The sequence below is a fragment of the Saimiri boliviensis genome, chromosome 2 (genome assembly GCF_048565385.1).
Source record: "Saimiri boliviensis isolate mSaiBol1 chromosome 2, mSaiBol1.pri, whole genome shotgun sequence".
Classification (NCBI taxonomy): Eukaryota; Metazoa; Chordata; class Mammalia; order Primates; family Cebidae; genus Saimiri; species Saimiri boliviensis.
Window position 1 is genome coordinate 87038557 of NC_133450.1, and position 16347 is coordinate 87054903.

General features: G+C 43.9%; 1 protein-coding gene and 1 non-coding gene across 6 annotated transcripts in view; both read left to right on the forward strand.

Moving 5' to 3' along the window:
* Positions 1-16347, forward strand: part of FAM81A (family with sequence similarity 81 member A) — a 135006-nt gene that overhangs the window by 45898 nt on the left and 72761 nt on the right. The window lies entirely within an intron of this gene.
* LOC120364036 (U4 spliceosomal RNA) lies at positions 15890-16030 on the forward strand. Its single transcript, XR_005579395.1, has one exon. It is a non-coding gene; the product is annotated as a U4 spliceosomal RNA (small nuclear RNA).

The following is a 16347-nucleotide window of genomic DNA, read 5'->3' on the forward strand; positions in this document are numbered from 1 at the left end:
CAAGTGTATATTTCCTTTTAAAAAGGACATTTTCTTGCATAAGTACCAAAATCTGAAAATTAGCATTCAGGACTATTATCTAATCAACAGACTTTATTTAGGTGTCATCTTTTTTTTTTTTTTTTTGAGACGGAGTTTCGCTCTTGTTACCCAGGCTGGAGTGCAAAGGCGCAATCTCGGCTCACCGCAACCTCTGTCTCCCGGGTTCAGGCAATTCTCCTGCCTCAGCCTCCTGAGTAGCTGGGATTACAGGCACACACCACCATGCCCAGCTAATTTTTTGTATTTTTAGTAGAGACGGGGTTTCACCGTGTGGACCAGGATGGTCTCAATCTCTTGACCTCATGATCCACCCACCTCGGCCTCCCACAGTGCTGGGATTACAGGCTTGAGCCACCGCGCCTGGCCTAGGACCCATTTTCAACTCTTTACTCAAAAGAGAAAGTCATGTGATTAAGGCAGGTCTCAAAGCAGCATCTGAGCAAGCAGGATACACCCGGCAACAACCACACATGGGTTAATCAGGATTCTGCCTTCTGCCTTTTTTTTTTTGAGATAGGATCTTGCTTTGTCACCCAGGCTGGAGTGCAGTGGTACAATCTCACTCACTGCCACATCCTCCTTCCAGCCTCAAGCAATTCTCCTGCTTCAGCCTCCCAAGTAGTGGGATTAACAGGCGTATGCCACCATGCCAGGCTAATTTTTGTATTTTTAGTAGAGACAGGGTTTCATCACATTGGTCAGGCTGGTCTCAAACTGTTGATCTCATGATCTGCCCCCCTCAGCCTCCCGAAGTGTTCGGTTTACAGGCATAAGCCACCGGGCCTTGCAGATTTTCTACAAGAATGAAAGAATATGCACCCAGACATAAGGTTTTCAAGTTGGTGAGGGTCAGGGAGCAGAGATTAGAGGAGGGGGCAGACCGGATTAATGTTTCCTTTCTACAACGTTATGTTGTTTACTTTCACAGAGTACGATAAACATTTATTTATTTTGTAATGTAAAAATTAATTTTTTTTTTTTTTGAGACAGTTTCGCTCTTGTTACCGAGGCTGGAGTGCAATGGTGCGATCTCGGCTCACTGCAACCTCCGTCTCCTGGGTTCAGGCAATTCTCCTGCCTCAGCCTCCTGAGTAGCTGGGATTACAGGCACGCGCCACCATGCCCAGCTAATCTTTTGTATTTTTAGTAGAGACGGGGTTTCACCAGGTTGACCAGGATGGTCTCGATCTCTCGACCTCATGATCCACCCGTCTCGGCCTCCCAAAGTGCTGGGATTACAGGCTTGAGCCACCGCGCCCGGCCCCAGGTGTCATCTATTGACCTAATAATGTCCTTCATGGCAAAAGAGGAGAAGAAAGATCTTTATTTTTTTTTTTTTTGTTTTCTTTTTGAGACAGAGTCTTGCTCTGTTGCCCTGGCTGGAGTGCAGCGGTGCAATCTCGGCTCACTGCAACCTCCCCCTCCCCGGTTCAAGCGGTTCTTCTGCCTCAGCCTCCCGAGTAGCTGGGCTTACAGGCACCTGCTATCATGCCCAGCTAACTTTTGTAATGTTGTAGAGACAGGGTTTCACCATGTTAGCCAGGCTGGTTTTGAACTCCTGAACTCAGGTGATCCACCCGCCTTGGCCTCGGAAAGTGCTGGGATTACAGGCGCGAGCCACCGCGCCTGGCCAAAAAGATCTTTTCCAGTCCAGGATCCAATCCAGGATCTTGTGTTACATTCGTGGTCAGGCCCCTTTCATTTCTTCTAATCTGGGACTGTTTCCCAGTCGTTTTGTCTCCATGAACCTTGACGCTTTTGAAGGGTGCTGGCCAGTAATGTAGTGGAATGCCCTTTAGCTTGGCCTTGTCTGATGTTTCTCGTGAGTGGTGTTGTGTGTCCGTCTCAGTGCATTCCTTGATGATGTTAGTGCCGTCAGCCTCTTCTCCGTAACCAGGCCTTGAACACCTGGGGTTATTCTGACTTTCTGCTCCTTGCACTCCCACATCCAGCCGGTCATTGAGTCAAGTTGAGGTGTCCCCTGCACAGTCTCCCCCCATTCATCCCTTCCTTTCTGCTACTGTCTGTCTCCTGCTTGGGGCAGTTGTAGAGTGAAGGCCCATGCACAGTGGCCTCAGTCAGCTGTTCCAGCTTCATCAGCCACTGCTTAGCAACAGGAACCCAAGGGTCCCGTAGCCCTCACCAATCAGTGTTTCCTCTGCTCCGCCCACCTCTCCATCCTTTCTCATGCTGCTCTGAACTCACATCATTTACCCCTTTGAATATCAGACTCAGTGCCTGCTCCTCAAATGCTTTTCCTGATGGCCCTGTTCAAACGGCTCCTGCCTTCTGCCCGGTGGCACTCACCAGCCCCTCCATTCCTGCACGGCGTGTTATTTCCCTGCAGAATGGAAGTGCCTGCAGTGCGGGGGCTGTGCCTTGTTCAGCACTGTAGAGGCTCAATGAATATTTGTTGACTGGACTAAATTATTTGATGAAATCATTAAGCAAATGCACAGAAGAACCGTAGAGCTGCCTGCTAGCACGTGGTATGCGATGGTGGATGTGAGACCCATGCCTTACCCGAAGAGTCAGGTGGGTGTTGGCTCAAAATAGGATCTTTTTAGTAAAACGGTGGATAATTTGAGAAGCATTTTCATGTTGTAAGTGGAAAAAATGATTCTTCCCTGATGACATCTTAATGTCATGTGTATGTGACAAGACAAAGAAAGAGCATATTTGATTTTTTTAAAAAAGAGTAGAGAAACCTAACATAGAATATTAAAAATGGCCCATCTAGTTCTTCACACCCCAGTGAGCAGCTGAATGTGAGAGGAGTAACTTCTCGGGCTCCCTTCCTCCCTGGGAGCCCTGGAACTACCTGCCTCCTCTGGCTGTCTGGCCTCCTCTCTCCTCTGCTGTCCTTCAGCATTGCCTCTCCCTTTCTACTCGCTCTCTTCTCCCGTATTTCATTCTGTCTGTCTGTTCCTCTCTCTTAATAACTCTTTACTACCTCCCTCTCCCTATTGACTTATTTTATTATATTTTTGGACTTACTGGATGTGGTTTTATGTTCAATGACTTTTTCACATAAAAGCAAGTGATTTTGGCAAAAAGAGAAAACCCGATTGTTGTTTATGCCTTGGTGGTCTTGTCAACTCCTTTCCATAGCTCAGTGGTTCTTGTTATGTTTAAAATGTAGTTATCAGGGATAATAAAATGGTTTATCAGAACATAATTACCTCTTTCTGGTACACCAGGAAAATTACTAGGAACGTGCTGGTTGATAAATGTCAAAAAGCCTAAAATTTTCAGTTGCTACTAAATGAACATTGGTAATTGAGGTTGAAAGTCAGATCTTGGTGTGGTGAGAAACTCTGATTTCCGGGTGGGGAGCTGCTGAGCTTACGGGGAACTGCAGCCTTCCTCCCTGAAGGTGTCTGTACTTGCTGACTGGGGGTCACCGCCTGCCCCACTTCAGAACACATTTGTGGAGGTGACATTCTCCCTGGATGAAGCAACTACAGAAGTGTAGGCAAAAGATTCTGCTGGCGTCGCTGAGTGTGGCTTAAATAAAAAGCGTGTTTGTGTGGGAGAGAATGTGTGTGGGTTGCTTTCGCATTATGGAATTCTTAAAATTGTTGAACCGGGAAGATGTTATTCAGAAACCTCTGGTGCCTTCAGCTTGTTTTTTGTTTATTTCAGATTTCTTTTCTCCTCCATTTTTGATTATCTCTGCAAAAACTCAGGAGTCCTCCCCGCTCCTAAAATAGTTATAAAATTAATGTGCTACACTGAAGTCGTTACTCCACGTAAAAGGGTAAAAGACTCCCATGTTAAGCAGAGAAGTCCAGCCTCCTCCTTCTGAGTGTGAGAAAAAGGACAGAGACTGGAGACTGGAGTTTCTTCTAAGCCTAAATTCTTCGCTTTTCAGCCAGTGATTCATAGAGGGTGGAACCAAAAGTCACCACCAGCGTTCTGTCTGCATGCGAGTACTCAGAATCGTGCCTTCCTTAGTAGGTAGAGAGTTTACATGGGCTTTCAATAATATTTTTTTCTCTTCTAGCTGTTGCACTTGGCGGATTCCTTTTTTAACATTTGGTAATGTGTCTTTTCTAATGCTAGAAAGAAAAGCTGCCAAATATTGCTGTTGAGCATAATAAAACACCCTAAAAGTAATGCCTTCGTTTTTGGTGACAGTGCCCGAGCACACTGCACGGTGACCTCCAGCCTTCCGCTGAGCTCACAGCTGGAAGGGCACCTTCAGTCCGCAATTGAGATGTCGTCTGGGCAGAGCAACACAATCATGAAAACAATGGGTCTTCCCAAATTAGAAAAACAAAAAGGCAAAGGAACAAATATGGATGAGTGTCCGTGAAGAGACGCTGTGCTAGGGTTCGTGGAAAATCCAGGTTCATGTAGGATGTGGTTCCTGCTGCCCCACAGCAGCTCAGCTGGGGAGACATAATCCACGAAAAGTTCAAATAACAATAGAAGACTTAAATAGCATTTCAAAATAGCTGTTATTAATAGATGAGAACAAAAACCAATCTGTTTTTGCAAGCATTCTCCTAAAATTGTTAATAACATTCTTAGTTGTGGAGAGTGGATTGAAGCAACGTCAGTGACCAGTCCTTGGGTTCTAGGGGTCTGTCTGTAAATCTGTCTGGACCTGACAGAGGCCACGTGTGTATTGCAGATTGACTGGCTCCCTTGAGTTATGCAAGGATCTCTGCACTGGCTGGAAGAGCACTGTCAATGCTGTAAACGTTCTAAAGTTCATCTTGGTGGGTCAGAAGCACATCACCCCTCACCTTTTACCTCTGACAGAATTCCCTTTATGAATGCAATAGAATGGAGGGGAAAGAAGGCAAGTTTTGCTATGTGGACTCAAGGCCATTTTCACAAAGGGCATTGAAAGTATCTGCTCTGGGACCCCATGGAGGGACTTGCCCTTTTTCTGGAACCTCAAGTTTTTGGAATGCTTTGCTGGCAGCACTCCAGCACCACTGGACCTGTACAACATGCTGATTTCCTGATGCACAGGAGATCCAGGCTTCAGTCCCAGCTTTGAGGAGAGCACCAGCCTCAAGTCTGGTTCTGTGCCCAGAAGGAAACAAAAGGAAAAGTTGATAGCGAACTTGTTTTCATTAAACCATTGTCTTTTAAGCCCAGAGTCAGGCTTGTTTCTTGGTTTTGATAGCTGTAAATGAGCAATTTATGGTTTTTGTTGTTATTGTCATTCACTGGTTCATTCTTTTCTTCAGGAAGTTTTCATTTACATTTTTGTCATTGTGAAACTAGCATACTTGTTTAAGTATTTTGAAAATAAGGAAAAGCAGAATAAAAATGTACCCAGTGCCACTATTTACATTTCAATTTATTTCTTTCCACTGTTATGGTTATACTAATATTTCTAGGGCTAGAATCTTGCCTCACCCTCTCCAAGGTAGTTGTAGGATTTCTGGGTTGCCGAAGCAATGTACGGTTGGAAAAATGTCAAGATGTGTCAGGTGAGCTACATCTACTGTTGGCCTAAGGACGGATATTTTTGTCTGAGAACACCCAGTGTCTTCGAGACCATGTAAAGCCTTGATGACTTACCCACATTTCCTCAGAGCTGCCTTACAACCATAATGCCACGTGCATTCCCTGTGTATTTCTTCCAAGGACTGCTCAGCTAGTCTCAAAAATTCTGGTCAGGAGCTGGGAGAGTTGAGCTGCCTGTGAAGAAGGAGACAGAGTGTGCTTATTTGCACTATTTTCATTTCATCTGCATATAATTTGGAGGTACTTCCCCAATCGGGACACTGTGGTTAATTTGTGGAAAGCTCCTGCTATTAGCAATGGTCCTTCCTTTTGCCTTGTCAATCTACATACACTGGCGTGGGAAATTAGGCATCCTGACCTCAGCTGCACAGTCCTTTTCCTTCTTTTACCAAAACACGTGATTTAGCCAGATGCCAACTATGCACACCACAGAGATAATTCCAGCAATTTGGCATGGGGAAAGTTGATGGGAGGATGTGGGAAGGAATGGCAGAGGAAGCAGCAATAAAGGTAGCCTCAGGACCATGGAGGCATCTAGGCATGGAGGGAGGGGGCCTCAGATACAAGAGAGAAGGAAGACAGGTAATTGGTGGCCTGGGCGCACAGCAGGGCAGTGGTTGCCTTGTCTTTGACCTTGAGTCTCCTGCTTCATTCATCTCATCTGGCCCATGGTGAAGCAGTCTTCTTACTGTGGGGAGAAAGGGAAGGGGGCGGAGCAACAGGTTGAGGATATGATAATGGTGACAGTGGTAGTGGTGGTGGAGAACTTCAAAATTTGCAGGGTTGGATGGGTATGGTGACTCAGGCCTGTAATCCCAGCACTTTGGGAGGCCTAGGTGGGCGGATCACGTGAGGTCAGGCATTTGAGACCAACATGGGCAACTTGGCGAAACCCCATCTCTACTAAAATTACAAAAATTAGCTGGATGTGGTGGTGGGCACCTGTAATCCCAGCTACTCGGGAGGCTGAGGCACAAGAATCACTTGAACCTGGGAGGTGGAGGCTCCACCTGGAAACAAAAAATGCAGGGTCCTTTAAACTTATGAGTCAAAATGTTTGCACCATCTAGATTGTGGCTTGGAGCAAAGCTCTGGTTTCTGGGCCCTCATTGTAGTTCTAAATAATACGTACTATTGTGCATTGTAGGATGGTTAGAACGATAAATAAATAGATAAGTAAGTAAAGTTTACTATAAATCCACCTTGGTGGGTTTTTTAATTTTTATTTTTTACCTTAACATGATAGCAAGGACATAAATACATAACTATGTTCTTAGGGTGTTTTTGGTTTTTGTTTTAGAGCCAAGATCTAGCTAGCTCTGTTACCCAGGCTGGAGTGCGGTGTCATACAGCCTTGAACTCCTGGGCTCAAGTGATCTTCTTGCCTTAGGCCCCTGAGTATCTTGGACTACAGGTGTTTGCCTCCATGCTTGGCTCATTTATTTTGTATTGTTATTTTCTTGTAGAGATGGGGGCATTGCTGTGTTGCACAGGCTGGTCTCAAGCTCCTGGCCTGAAGTGATCATCCTGCCTCAGCCTCTGAAAGTGTTGGGATTATAGGCGTGTAATCCACCATGCCTTGACAGCTATTGATGTTCTTTTGATTGGATGTGTTGTGCTCTAACTCGATGCTCTTCTGTTGTTGAGCATTTAACCAATAGCCGTTTATAGAAATACTGCCATCTAGTTAAGATCCCATACTATTAAGTATGGATAAAATGCTTTCAGGGTAGAGATTTGATGGAGATTAGTTACTTTTGTCATGGCATTCCAGTTTCATGGTCCTAGAATGTACAGGGCAAGAGTGAGTTCTGTACGTGCCCTGGAGAGTCTAACAATTTGACTCCCCTTTGAACTCTTCATCTTTACATATATTTTTTCAAGTGGGGGCAGGAAGAAGTAATTTTCTTTCTTTCAGAATGTACAGTGAAAAATTAAGTTTAAGAAGTAAAAGATAGATTTAGTCAAAGCCCACTGTATTCTGTCTGTTCCCGTCTGTTTCTCACTCAGAGAGAAATATAACCCTGATTTGGTGTTTGTCATTTCCATATTCATCTTTAGATGTTACAGATTTGGCATATTATTTGGCATATTTTGAACCTTTGTAAAAATGACATTGTATAGTGTCCATATCCTTCTTCAGCTTATTTTTTAAAACTTAGTGTATTTGTAAGATTCGTTTACATTGGGACTTGTAATTATAATTCATTTCTTTTTCTCTTTCGTTCCTTTTTTTTTTTTGACACAAAATCTCATTGCCCAGCCTGGAGTAGTGACATGGCGAAATCACAGCTCACTGCTCATTGCAGCTGTGACCTCCTCAGGCTCAGGTGATCCTCCCACCTCAGCCTCCGCAGTAGCTGGGTCAATATATGTGTACCACCACATCCAGATAATTTTTGCGTGTCTGTGTGTGTGTGTGTGTGTGTGTGTGTGTGGAGATGGGGTTGCTGTTTTGCCCAGGCCCACTCCTGGCCTCAAATGGTCTGCCACCTTGGCCTCCCACAGTGCTGAGTTTACAGGCCTGAGCCACTACAGCTGGCTGCCAGTTCATTTGTTTTCAATACTATTTGTTCTTACATTGCATGAATATATCACAGTGTATTCCTCAATTTGTCTAATAGTGGGTGTTCATTCCCTGCTCCTCATTTTTTTTGCTATTAGAAACAATGCTACCTTAAGTATTCTTGTAAATGTCTCCTTAGGAACATATTTGGAAAGTTTTTGAGGATTTTTTAGTAGTAGAATTATTAGACCATTAGGTTTGTGCATATTCCGCTTTACTAGATACTGAACATTGCTTTCTAAAGTGTTAGTGTCAATTCACACTCCCATCTGGTGTTCCTGTTCCATATATATTCTTGTCAATACTTGATCTTATAAGACTTGATTTTCACCAGTCTGATGTGATAAAATGGTGTCTCTGGGGATTTTATTTCCTGTTGCAAATGAGATTTATTGTATAATTTGCTTCCACTGGCCAGAACAGAGCCAATTTTACATATATTAAAACAACAACAACATTTGTTCAAGTTATTATCCTTCAATATTCTTTTAAGATTTACCAAGCAAGACGGCTATCTGGAAATCTATTTAAACTTAAAACTTAGATTGTAAAATAAATATTCTATTTCCAGTGAACAGAATTACACCCTATGTAATTTGGTATTAGAACCCCAACTGACTTCAGCTGCCCACTGAGCACAGGTGACTGTCAGTTGGCTGGTCTCTGGATGCTGTGCTCTCTTGTTTAGAAGCAAGTCACAGGTCCCACCCACACTCAAAGGGAGAGGACCATGCAAGGTGTGAACATCAAGCGACAAGGATGGTGGGGGTGGAGGGGGGCGTACCTAATGAGTCTGTCCACCACAGCAGGGACCATGTTTTGATCATCACGTTTCAGTGTCATGGATTCCAATGTCATGGGTTTAAATTAGCATTATTAGGGCTATCAAAGATGATTAGGGGCTGACTTACCTGGTCCGGTTCCAACTGGAGGTGAAATTCCACTATATTAATTCATATCAAGAAAAGTAGCTGGCAGTTAGACTTGGGCTTGTGTTTGCTGACTTCTGTGTACTCTCCTTTTATGCACAGCTATGTGGGAAGCTAAAAGATGTAGCTGGTGAGTATGGACTCAGGGCAAGGAGTGAATAGGATTATCTTAATGGCTAATGTCATTGGACCCTGAGGGCCTAATGCCCTCCATTATAGAACTTTTCCTGCTGCCCTGGATTCTTAGGTCCTTAGAAACACCAACAAATTTCTTTCTTTCTTTCTTTCTTTCTTTCTTTCTTTCTTTCTTTCTTTCTTTCTTTCTCTTTCTTTCTTTCTTTCCTTTCTTTGCTTTCTTTTTCTGTGGCAGAGTCTCACTTTGTCACCCAGGATAGAAGGCAGTGGTGCGATCTGAGCTCACTGCAACCTCCATGTCCTGGGTTCAAGCGATTCTCCTACCTGAGCCTCCCGAGTAGCTGGGATTACAGGTGTGCACCACCATACCCAGCTAATTTTGTATTTTCAGTAGAGATGCAGTTTCATCATGTTGGCCAGGCTGGTCTTGAACTCCTGACCTCAAACGATCCGTCCACCTTGGCCTCCCAAAGTGCTGGGATCATAGGTGTGAGCCACCACGCCTGGTCACCAATATATTTTGTTTCTTCAAACTCTGCTTTTACTAGACATTCTGTGTCTACCATCCCCCTTTCGTATTGCACATTCTGGTCCTTCTTGAGCCAGAATATAATTCAATTGATTATATTAAACAATATAAAATTACTTCAGTTATCTCTCCTGGACATTCACTCACCCAGCAAACATTTACTGATCAGCTCTGATGTGCCAGGTGCTTGGGATATAACTGTGATCAATATAGCTCCTCATGGAGCATGCAGCATAGAGCCAAAGATGGGTATTGAACTAGTATGATGAGGGCTTGCCTTATTTCAGTGGTGAGTGTCAGCAGTGTCTTGGGTCGTTTTATAGATCAGCTGTTCCCATCTCTTCTTGATTCTTCAGATTTCATTGTCAGAGTCTCACCTTAACTTGGATTTTGCAATCTTCCCCATTGACTTTATTTTCTTTTGAGATGGAGTTTTGCTTTTGTTGCCCAGGCTGGAGTGCAATGGCGTGATCTCGGCTCACTGCAACCTCCACCTCCCACATTCCAGAGATTCTTTTTTTTTTTTTAATTGCAGTTTAGGTTTTGGGGTACATGTGAAGAACATGCAAGATTGTTGCATAGGTACACACATGGCAGTGTGGTCTGCTGCCTTCCTTCCCCTCACCTGTATCTGTCATTTCTCCCCATGCTATCTCTTCCCACCTCCCCACCCCCCCGTCCCTCCCCTATTTTCCCCCAACGGACCCCAGTGTGTAGTGCTCCCCTCCCTGTGTCCATGTGTTCTCATTGTTCAACACCCGCCTGTGAGTGAGAACATGCGGTGTTTGATTTTCTGCTCTTGTGTCAGTTTGCTGAGAATGATGGTTTCCAGGTTCATCCATGTCCCTACAAAGGACACGAACTCATCGTTTTTCATGGCTGCGTAATATTCCCTGGTGTATATGTACCACATTTTCCCTATCCAGTCTATCATCGATGGGCATTTGGGTTGGTTCCAGGTCTTTGCTATTGTAAACAGTGCTGCAGTGAACATTCATGTGCATGTGTCCTTATAGTAGAATGATTTATAATCCTTTGGATATATACCCAGTAATGGGATTGCTGGGTCAAATGGGATTTCTATTTTTAGGTCATTGAGGAATCACCACACTGTCTTCCACAATGGTTGAATTAATTTACACTCCCACCAACAGTGTAAAAGTGTTTCTATTTCTCCACATCCTCTCCAGCATCTGTTGTCTCCAGATTTTTTAATGATCGCCATTTTAACTGGCGTGAGATGGTATCTCAATGTGGTTTTGATTTGCATTTCTCTAATGACCAGAGATGATGAGCATTTTTTCATATGTTTGTTGGCCTCCTGTATGTCTTCTTTTGTAAAGTGTCTGCTCATATTCTTTGCCCATTTTTGAATGGGCTTGTTTGTTTTTTTCTTGTAGATCTGTTTTAGTTCTTTGTAAATTCTGGATATCAGCCCCTTGTCAGATGGGTAGACTGCAAAATTTGTTTCCCATTCTGTTGGTTGCCGATTCACTCTACTGACTGTTTCTTTTGCCGTGCAGAAGCTGTGGAGTTTGATTAGGTCCCATTTGTCTATTTTGGCTTTTGTTGCCATTGCTTTTGGCGTTTTGGTCATGAAGTCCTTGCCTACGCCTATGTCCTGAATGGTTTTGCCTAGATTTTCTTCTAGGGTTTTTATGGTGTTAGGTCTGATGTTTAAGTCTTTAATCCATCTGGTGTTGGCAAAACTGGCTAGCCATGTGCAGAAAGCATTCCAGAGATTCTTTTGCCTCAGCCTCCTGATTAGCTGGGATTACAGACATGTACCACTAGGCCCGGCTAATTTTGTATTTTTAGTAGAGTTGGGGTTTCTTCATGTTGGTCAGGCTGGTCTTGAACTCCGAACTTCAGGTGATCCGCCCGCCTCAGCCTTCCAGAGTGCTGGAATTACAGGCAAGAGCCACCATGCCCAGCCTTCCCCATTGACTTTCTACACTACCTGCATCATTCTGTAGAACAAAGGAAAGGAAAATAAGATACCAAAAAGCTGAACTAATCCATGATTATAAACACTATTTCAGTGAAAATGTCCATCATTAAGGGACTAGGTAACAATAGTGGTATATCCATTCAGTGGAATATCATGCAGGCATTAAAGATGGTGATGTAGGCTGAGTGTAATAGGTCATGCCTGTAATTCCAGCACTTTGGGAGGCCAAGGTAGGAGGATGACTTGATGTTGGGAGTTTGAGGCCAGCCTGGGCAAGATAGTATGGCCTCATCTCTATAAAAAGTTGAAAGATTAGCCAGGTGTGGTGGTATGTGCCTGTGGTCCCAGCTACTCTGGAGGCTGAGGCAGGAGGATTGCTTGAGCCTGGGAATTGGAGGTTGCACTGAGCCACTGTACTCCAGCCTGGGTGACACAATGAGACCCTGTCTCACAAACACACACACAAAATTAAAAATGATGATGTATATCTTTGTGTATTGATACAGAATGATGCTTATGATGTAGTGTCAATTAGAAAATGCGGGGTACACATAGTCTATGAAGTATTATTTTATTATTTATTTATTTGCTTATTTTAGACAGGATCTCACTCTGTCACCCAAACTGGAGTACAGTGGCCTGATCTCAGGCCACTGCAGCCTCCAACTTACCAGGCTCAGGTGGTCCTCTACCTCAGCCTCCATAGTAGCTGGGACTGCAGGCATACGCTAACATGGCTGGGTAATTTTTCTATTTTTTGTAGAGATAATATTTTGCTTTGTTGCCCAGGCTGGTCTAGTAACTCCTGGGCTCAAGTAATCTTCCTGCCTCAACCTCCCAAAGTGCTGGGATTATAGGCATGAGCCACCACTCTGGCTGAAAGTTTTATTTTATTTTATTTATTTATTTATTTTGAGATGGAGTTTCGCTCTTGTTACCCAGGCTGGAGTGCAATGGCGTGATCTCGGCTTACTGCAACCTCCGCCTCCTGGGGTCAGGCAATTCTCCGGCCTCAGCATCCTGAGTAGCTGGGATTACAGGCACGCGCCACCATGCCCAGCTTATTTTTTGTATTTTTAGTAGAGACGGGGTTTCACCATGTTGACCAGGATGGTCTCGATCTCTTGACCTTGTGATTCACCCGCCTCGGCCTCCCAAAGTGCTGGGATTACAGGCTTGAGCCACCACGCCCGGCCTTGAAAGTTTTATTTTTAAAAAAATAGTTATGTATTCCATCAGATGTGCATGAAGGGACATTAGCCAGGGAAGGAAAAGGAACCTACCCTTACTGGAAGCTTTTCCAGTGCTGTAAGGCCAGACACTGTTCTGGATACTCCATAGCCTCCTGTGGCTAATGCCTGGTGATGCAGGGGCTGAGGCCCTAGGTTCAAATCCCTGCTCTACTCCTTCTTGGCCAGGTGATGTTGGGGCAGTTGCTGAACATTTGTAAGTCTCAGTTTCCTCTGGTTCAATGGTGATAATAAAAGTAGTGCTTTATACAAATGATTGTGAGGATGAATTAAATTAATGCATGTTAGGCTGTTTCATGAGTGCCTGCCCTTCATGAGTAAACACTTATTACATGTGAGCAGCTGTTAGTTATGTAACCCCCAACCCAACCAACTATGGCTGGCCCGCTGAGGTCATACTGGTAGTGGGGAAGACAGGATTCAAGCAAGAGTCTTTTCGATCCCACCACCATGTTTTCTATGATAGAAAAATATGTTGGACTGTATTTGTGCAAAGGGAGAGTGGGAGCAAGAGGGATCAGAGAGACAGTAGAAGGAAGGAAAATAGGCAGTACAAATGGGAAGTTAAGAGAAGAGAAGGGACCGGGCGCCGAGGCTCACGCCTGTTATTCCAGCACTTTGGGAGGCCGAGGCAGGCAGATCACCTGAGGTCGGAAGTTCAAGACCAGCCTTACCAACACAGAGAAACCCCATCTCTATTAAAAATACAACATTAGCCAGGTGTGGTGGCACATGCCTGTAATCCCAGCTACTTGGGAGGCAGAGGTTGCGGTGAGCTGAGATTGCACCGTTGCACTCCAGCATAGGCAACAAGAGGAAAATGAAGAGGAATCAATGGTGGGGAAAGAAAAAAAATTGGAAGAGAGGAGGCAGGGATAAGGGGAGGGAGAAGATCTGGAAGAGGGTGGGAAGGGAGAAGGCAGGAGGAGAGAGAGGAATGAGAAGTGCTACTTGAGTCTCCGCACCTCTCCTGCTCTGGCAGCCAGATCCCATCTCTGAGTGGCCTGAATTCCCAGTCTAGTTGCCACGGCCTTGTGCCTCCATGGACCACTGTGCCTCCCGGTCTCCTCTGACTCCTGCCTGCCTGGGAGACCCTCGCCTTCCACCATCCCACAACTTCCTATCACTCCTCATGGCCTGGGGATCAAGTCCAAAGACCTGAGGGTGCCGTTGGAGATGAGTTAGAGAACAACTCCTAGCTGTCTTTCCAGACAAACCTTCCGCTGTTCCTGCCCTCTTCCCTTTCATTCTGTTTTTAGCTATAAGGAAATAGGGGTTTTTTCCTCATCATCATATTACAACCACTTTATTCATAAGTGCTTTGCCTAGTTTTTGTTCTGATGGTTGAGCATAATGTATCAACCCTGTATTTTAATAGTGAAATAAAAAATTAACTGTTTTTACATGATTGGTATTCAACTGTTTAATAAAAATTGTCATTTTGATTTATTAAATTTGTTTACCATTTTACATTAAAATGGTATGGCAGGTTTTTCAACTCAGTGTCCCATTACTTATAAAACTATAATAATTGGTGACATTAATGTCTCCTTTGGTCATTAAAATATTCATCTGTATCTATATCTACTTCCTTTTTTTGTTTCTCCCTTCACAGAATCCTCATAATCACAAATAATAATTTTGATTTAGGTAGTAGCATTTCACTTGACTCTTCGGCAAACTCCTGAATTGTATTTATATATTGCATATTTTGAGCATTTAGATTTCTTTCTTTTTTCTTTTTTTGAAGAAAAGTCTCACTCTGTCTCCCAGTCTAGAGTGCAGTGGTGCAGTTATGGCTTATTGCAGCTTTGACCTTCCAGGCTCAGGTGATTTTCCCACCTTAGCCTCCCAGGTAGCTGGGAATGCAGGTACATGCCACCACCCACAGCTAATTTTTTTTTTTTTTTTTTTTTTTTTTGTAGAAATGAGGTTTTGCTATGTTGCCCAGGCTGGTCTCAAGAAATCCTCCCACCTTAGCCTCCCAGGTAGCTGGGACTACAGGTGGGTGCCTCTACACCTGGCTCTTTTTTTTTTTTTTTTTTTGTGGAGGTGGGATTTCACCACGTTGCCCAGGCTGGTCTCGAACTCCTGAGCTCAAGCGATTCACCTACCTCAACCTCCCAAAGTGCTGGGATTACAGGCCACAGAGTCTGGCTCAGATTTTTTTTTTCTTATTTTTTCCCATTCTTTTCTTCTTGCTTAACCTACTTGTCCCTTTCCTCAACTTCCCCCAATTTTAAAACCTTATAAAATGGAGTTTGTTTAGTATTTTGTTTAATATAGTGGAATCACAGCACAATCAAAACAGCATGAAACCCAGACCTGTGTGTTAAGGTTGTAGACCGACTTGTGATATCAGAGATCCTATTTATAAATGGACAGGAGTTGATATCCTCAGGCAGGTAAGCCAGAATTAACAATGGGAAGATCTACAACCAGGGCTTGAGAGGTTATTTAATCCTGTGACTTATTCATTATCAGTCTTTATTCATCCGCAATATAGATCCCACGTTCCGGCAAAGCATCGTGATGCTAACAAACCAAGCGACCTGCCAGATATGCAGATCCTCACCACATTGTTAAAGGGCACCCATTCTGAATAATGTATCTTGTGAGCTCATGCCTTATGAAATTTCCTGTCATAGAACTGCATAGCGCTTAGGAGGGTTTGCTTCAGAAAAGCCATCTCTGATAATCAGTGGTGTGGTTTGGCTTTTGTGGCTGTGTTCAGGTAGATGAAATGACCTTCAGAGAAGGGGATGCCAAAGTCTCCATTCTTTCACATACTTACTGAGTGTCTAATATTTAAGATTCAGGCTTGGTAAATAATTATACTTTTAAACTAAACTGTAGAGGCTAGGTGCAGTGGCTCACACCTGTAATCCCAGCACTTTGGGAGGCCAAGGAGGGTGGATCACGAGGTCAGGAGTTCGAGACCAGCCTGGCCAACATGGTGAAACCCTGTCTTTATTAAAAACAAACAAACAAAGAAAAAGCTTTGCGCCCTGGCAGTATTGTAGCCAATGAGGTTTATCCGAGGCGCGATTATTGCTAATTGAAAACTTTTCCCAATACCCCACCATGACGACTTGAAATATAGTTGGAGTTGGCAATTTTTGGCAGTCTCTATGGAGACTGAATCATAAAAAACAAACAAACAAACAAACAAACAAAACAACAACAACAACAACAAAAAAACCCACTAAACTAAACTGTATTGTCTTACACCATTATTGCTGTAGTTTCTGATCGGGAAGTGCTGGTCATTCACTCATTCATGAACAAACATAGATGGGTACTTCCAGGTCAGCTCTGTGTCTATTAAGATTTAAAACATGCCCTTAAGGAGCATGTTGTTTACTAGGGGAGCTAGACTATTAAACAACTAAAAAGAATAGAGCGGCTGGGCAAGGTGGCTCACACCTGTAATTCCAGCACTTTGGGAGGCCAAG